At 34.8% G+C, this 6983-nt stretch overlaps 1 pseudogene; it reads right to left on the reverse strand.

Moving 5' to 3' along the window:
- Positions 1-420: 420 nt before the first annotated feature.
- On the reverse strand, positions 421-539 carry LOC111741429 (annotated as a pseudogene).
- Between the last annotated feature and the right edge of the window lie 6444 nt (positions 540-6983).

Genomic DNA, 6983 nt, shown 5'->3' on the forward strand with positions numbered 1-6983 from the left:
ATTCTTAACCAGTTCAGTTTTACAATCTGAAAGTTATCCAAAACCTATACAGAGTACTTGTCATGGTCCTTCCCATGAATCTCTCTGAGGATGAAGTGCTTTTGCAAAAGCATCAGAGTTAATAACTGTCTATAAATGACAAAAAGACTTTAAAATGGCCATGGTTAAAGGTTCAGTGAGAGTTCACTGGATAAGAAAACATAGTTATTTCTGTGGCATATGATAATTTAGGATAATATTTGGACAATGAGAATATTGACAAATTTCTAGAAACTTTAAACAATTTCTGGAATACCTATATGAATAACATACTATATTCACATATAACCTAAGAAAGCTCATCATCACTTTTTTTTTTTTTTTTAGGTAAGGCAACTTTTGGTTGACCTCATAGATTGCAAGGATCTTGTCAGCTTACAATCTCTACAGCACTTGGTCTTCCTAGGTGGTCTCCCATCCAAGTACTAACCAGGCCCGACCCTGCTTAGCTTCCGAGATCAGCCGGGATTGGGCTTGTTCAGGGTAGCATGGCCATAGACTCATCATCACTTCTTACTTGACTCATCATCACTTCTTACTTGACAATGCCTTCCACATAATTTAACATACCCAATAAACCTGATTAGCTTAATATCTTTCATTTACGCAGTGAGAGACAAATCCTTTGAGATTTTCCAGGGACCCTCTGGGAAATTTCAAAGTTACTTTGAGGTCAGAAAGACTCCATTTAGAATTTGATTTGAGGAAGTTGCCAAAATGTCAAAAAGTTTGAACATCTGATTAAATAGAACCTCAGATCATCATTAAATAATACTTAATTATCTATTTAAAGTGACAATAGAAGATTTTAAAGGCAAATATAGATGGTTACATGGTAACCGTTGTAAATAAAACTTAGCTCTTTTACTATTGGGAAGACTGGGTTTTCTTAAGTAATCAAAGACTTGATAAAGAAAATATGAAGCACAGTAAATTATTTTACTAAGACACACAATGTTTACTTTCCAGGTAGATTATCCAAAAGGTTAAAAAAAAAAAAAAAGGACGTCTTTCACAATGTCTTATCAAGAACAGACCAATAGTCCAAGAAAAAACTTTGTTCTTTTAACAGAGAGAAAAACAAATTCTAATTTTGCACCAGTGTACTTTTGATATTAAAATTCATTCTTTGGCAACCACTGGCTTATTCTCTTCATTAGTGGGTCTGTTTCTGTTGTTTATTCATTTATTTTGTTTCGGTTTTTTCTAGATTCCACACATAAAGGAGATCCTAAGGTATTTGTCTTTCTCCGTCTCATTTATTTCTCTTAGCATAATGCCCTCTAGGTCCATCCATGTTGTCACAAATGACAAAAATTTTTATGGTTGAAAATATACATATATATATATATATACAATGTATATATACAGATACACTGTTTTCTATGGTGGCTACACTAATTTACAAACCTACCAACAGTGTACAAGTTTCCTTTTTCTCCACACTTTCATCAGCACTTATTATTTACTGATTTATTAATGACAGTCATTCTGACAGGTGTGAAATGATATTTCATTGTGATTTTAATTTGCATTTCTCTGATGATTACTGATGTCAAGCATCTTTTCTTATTTCTACTGACCATCTGTATGTCCTCTTGAGAGAAATGTGTATTCAGGTCCTCTGCCCACTTTTTAATTGGATTGTTTGGGTTTTTTTGGTGTTAAGTTGTATCTGTTCTTTATATATTTTGGGTATTAACCCACACATTAACTTTATTGAATGTATCATTTGTGAATATCTTCTCCCATTCAATAAGTTGTCTTTTCATTTTGTTGATGGTTTCCTTCACTGTGTAAAAACTCTTTAATTTGATAGAGTCCCATTTGTTGATTTTTTTCTTTCGTTGTCCTTGCCTGAGAAGACATATCCAAAAGGATATTGCTGAAAGCAATGTCAAAGAGTTTAGTGCCTATGTTTTCTTCTAGGAGTTTTATGGTTTCAGATTTAATATTTAAGTCCTTAATCTATTTTGAGTTTATTTTTGTATATGATATAAAAAAGTGGTCCGATTTTTTTTTTTTGGCATATATGTCCAGTTTTGCCAATATCACTTATTGACGATACTATCTTTACTCCATTGTATAGTCTTGCCTCCTTTGTCATAGATTAATTGACCATGTAAGTGAGGGGAGAGGGTGGGGGGAAGAGAATAAAAAATAAAAAATATTTTAAATGAAAAATAAAGGCCTTTTTCTTACAAAAAATGAAATAGTTAAAATATATTCTGCAAGGGAAATTCAAATGAAAAGTTTGCAGACTCTTCCATGGAGCCCTCTAGGGTTCCATGGAACTGAGCCCAAAAACCACTCGTGAGGATTACATAAGGATCCTAGGTTCAAACAGGTAAATTTAGTTGCCTAAGGCCACATTGGAAGTTTGTGGCAGATTAAGACTAAGGCCTGGGTCTCTGACTCCCATTGTAGTGCTCTTTCTACCAGACTGACATGCTTGTTGTAGAGATACCCCCTCACGTCTCTCATCCAAGGGCAAAGGAGGAGGAGGACGGAGGACAGGGAGGAGGATAAGGGAGAGGAGAGGAGGAAGAAGGGGAGGGGAAAAAGAGAGAGACACAAGACGGAGGGGCAGGGGAGAGGGAGGAGGAGGAGGAAGAGGAGGAGGAGGAGGAGGAGGAGGAGGAGATGACATCCATGATGACAACCTAATTCTTTAAAAACTTAAATAAATCTATTCCAATTTTAGTTAGCTATTTCAAGATTCCTTTGTCAGACTTTCTATAACTTTTTAAATATCCATTCAGGTTTTGTCCTATATTTTTTCTCTTTCTTGTTCTGGAAAACCAGTCATTCTACTTTCCTTGTCTACCTTTCATATACAGTTGTTTCCTTTCGCTCTTAATATTTCTATGTAGTTTTAATTACGTATATTTATTAGAATTCTTAAAATTTAGAATCCTTTTTTCCTAGTGAAAACTAAAAAGTAAACAATTGTGGACTGTCTGTTACATTAGCATTCTATAGATTGGCAAGTTTATAAATACATTTCAGAATTTCTAAAAGTATATTCTTCTTCATAGTAAATTTTTCAATGTGGCACCAAACATGTTTAATAAACCAAATATCTTTTTTTTTATTTACAGGAAGACAAAATTGGATAAGTCTATGTTCAGTAATTAATGTTTCAACATTTTATCTTATTTGGAAATATTCTAGATTTTCAATGAATATTCATCATTTAACTTATCTCACTATAATATGAAGGTTTCAAGTTAACAAATAGATTTAGGAAACTAGTTTTAAGTAGATTTACCATAAAGCCTAATTATTGTTGAAAAGTTTATTTAAAAACTTTTATCTTACTTATATCTATTTTATCTTACTTATATCTTACTTATATCTAATTATATTTAGATTACTCATGAAAATTTTATGAGTAATTAAACAGCTAATCATCTTAAGTAATCTTTCTCGTTGACAAATTCTGTGACATGAATTTATTTAACTTTTAGTAAGTCTATGTAGAATTACAGTTAATGCTATTAACTCTAAAGACATGCCCATTTTAATTAAATCACAAACCTAACCTAGCTTTTATTTACCCAAGATTATCTTAGGTCATGTGAACTTGAAAAATATTTGGGTTAGTTTCTATATTTCTGAGAGTACACTTTATTTATAGAAATGCTTTTTTGTCTTTAACCCAATTAAATAGAGCTCTTTATAAATTAAATTCGGTAATACCATCTGAAGGTAAAATATATTACACATCTATAACATACAGATATAGCATATATACAGAAACAAAAGATTTTAAAGCTTTTGTTTTAAAATTTTAGTCATTAGACAGGTATGATAATGTACAACTCACTAGTGTATAAAAGAATAGTTAAATCCAAATTGTTTTTCTGGCAGATAGAATAAGTTAAGGTTACCTGCTCAGATGACTAAAGCTTTTACTAATAGTTGCACAAACAAATTTTAAGATTTTTCATTTATCTAATATCCAAATAGCTTCTGTCTCTCTCTCTCTCTTCCTCTCACTCTCTCTCTTTTTTTTTTCTGATTAGAATCATCTCTCTAAAGTTTGCATTTCAAGAGATGGTTCAGGGTTCCTAGAAAAGACCAGGTAGAACATTTATATCTCATGCAAATAGAGAAAGGATGTCAGTTTCTGCAAGGACTTTTGTTCCCTTAGTCCAAATCTTGTACAATATCTGTAAGCCTTTTGAGACGAATAGGGGAAATTTGGGATTGGAAATTTGGGATTGAAATTTGGGAAAAGGTTAGGTGGATGTTGAATTGTTCCCAGGGCCACATTTCTGTTTTTATGAAGACTAGATTTTTGAAAGAGTACAGTTGCTTATAATTCCTCAAAGAATTTGGTTAAAACCTGATTAGATCAAGAGGCTGCCCTGCCCATCCAACTACACTATCTTCAATTTGTTTCTTGATATCAAGAAGATCTTCAACTAAAATGGAAATCAAAAGATTCCTTTGTTCTAGATTTAGAGCTGTGTTTCTTCGGAGTGTTTTAGTAAATCCTTTCACGATGGCTTCAGAATGTTTTCCTTTTCCTCTGAGTACATAGTTTCATTTTAGCTCAGGGTAAAACACCTAAAAAGAAGTTCCTATCAGGCTCTGAATATCAGCTTCCAACTGGCCAACTTCTGACCACAGAGCTACTTAAAAAAAAAAAAAAAAAAATCCTTTCAAATATCTTGTCAGGCTTCAGCCAGATCAAACAGTAAACATTCTTGGCAGTAATGAACAACCCCATGGGGAAAAGAGGCATCCATAAAGAAGGTGCAGAATGTACTACCCTCCCAAGATCCAGAACCACTCCCAAAAGAAAGAGACTCAGACAATATCTCTTAGAGCTGACAACAATCAATAGGACCTTGCCTGCAAATGAATTGCAAGCTACATTTCTTTCCAGCCATATCTAGCCACAAATAAGGCACAGCTCACATTTCTGTCTGGCCATATTTTGGGGGCTTCCAAACTGACAGTTGCCAAAATGAGTTCTCAGAACACAAAATGAGACAAAGAAGAAGACGATTGTTGTCCCTGAGAAAGGATAGACACCAATGGTTTTTTCCTTCTAATCTGAATTTTGAAAGGAAGCGACAAAGTGAAATTTTACCTTCCTCTTTCAACTAGACACAACAGGTAGAGATCTGGGAGAGCTACTTTGATAAGAATTTTCACCATTTGCCAGCTTTGGCCAGTTTTCCCAGAATGCCATCTGCAGACTCCAGGTTGAGTGGGGTGTCCCAATGGGTCTCATTCTAGTCACCAGAAACTGTAGAGGAGGAAAAATAATTTTCCTTCTACCTTTTATAGTGAGTGCCTGGCTGAGACCCTTTTCTCTCTAGGGTACTTCATAAATGAATAAACTTATCTAAGGTGATTAAAAGTTCTCCACTGTGGCTGCTGTTATTCAAGATTATCTTTGGTAAGGTTAACATACTTGTTCAGCTTTAAAACAAAATTTTATTTACCTGAAGCCTCATACTAGACCCAGTCACACCCAGTCTAGTTTCTAAGTTGATTTGACCACCTAGACTTGGGTAAGTTTGTTCTCCCTTACAAGCAACACACATACAATCTGCGCTATTGCCTAGAGCTTTCAGCATTAATATATCTTATGCTGGACAAGGCATTATTTTTCCTATTTGGGAAAGTAACATGCTAACTGTCTAATCTATGAGAAGGGATTTGCTTATATGATCAGTCCTTTTCCTGTCTGTTTAAACAAAGGATACATAGAATAATAACTTAAGGATGGAGTGGTTCAGTGAGGTTAAATGTCCTGAGATAGAAGGAGCCTGATTTTTATTTGTGGGTCAGCTATTCCTACAATTCACAGAAAAGGCACAGAAGGCATTGTAGAATCTTAGAACCAGAAAAGACCTCTGAGGTCCTCTATTCTACCTCAGCCACGGTCAGAAGATCAGCATGACAGGCAGGTCACATAATTTAAATCAGACACATTATTGCAAGAAGCCTTATGAGCAGAACTCAGTTTCATCTTCTTGCCTAGCTGAGACCCTCCCCACCACACCACACAACCCTTGTCAAAACCCAGCTCCATTTTGCTATCTCACTTGGCCATTGACAGAGATTTATCAAGATCCCAAAGACAAGCATTTTAGAAATAAGGCTTGCTGGAAGAACTGTGAGCATCTCATCTGCATTAGCACAGCGGTATTTCAAAAGTAGAAGCACGCTGCTTGAGAGACGTATCAAAACTCAGAGCTTCTGTAATACGTTTCCCAGCCTGACTTTTCACTACAGAGGACCCAACCCAGGGTTATCTGTGTGAGCTGACTTATGTTTCATTTAGATAAAGGGAAATAAACAAGTAATGTAATTTGTTTTCCAGTGTTTCTACTTCTCTAGCTGCTTCTATCATATCTGATTGTTAGTTTGAGAGAAAAGGAGATAATGACTATGAATTTTCTGATTTTCTGATTTGAATCTCCCACTCAGTCTCTGCTGATACATTGACAGTTCTTGGCTTTTTGGCTTTTTTCTTCTCCTTTCATTACTCAAACAATGGTGACTCTCTCCCACAGTTGCTTCCATTTTCCTGCCTTCTCTGTCTGACTCACACAACACACGAAGAGACACCCTCACTTTGCTCTGCAATCACAGGTTTTACAGCAATTGGGTCCCTAGAAAAGTTTTCTGAGTATTTCAGGATTCCTCACAGATAACTCCATGTGGTTCATACTGTTAACTATTTCACACAAGCTTCTCCACAAAATGACTTTTAAGGATGATGCTCCAATCTCTGAGTAATAACAGCATCACGATGACAATCATGGTGGGTAAACTGCAAAACGTCTAACGCAAATCACTTCAATGAGTCCTTAATATCATTCAATAATATTTTTCAATTTTCCTGAAAAACTTTAATCAACTTTGCAAAGTTATGAAATAAATGTGCAAAAATGATGCGAATATTGAAAGGTATTTTG

The sequence above is a fragment of the Pteropus vampyrus genome, unplaced genomic scaffold (assembly GCF_000151845.1).
Source record: "Pteropus vampyrus isolate Shadow unplaced genomic scaffold, Pvam_2.0 Scaffold3, whole genome shotgun sequence".
Taxonomy (NCBI): Eukaryota; Metazoa; Chordata; class Mammalia; order Chiroptera; family Pteropodidae; genus Pteropus; species Pteropus vampyrus.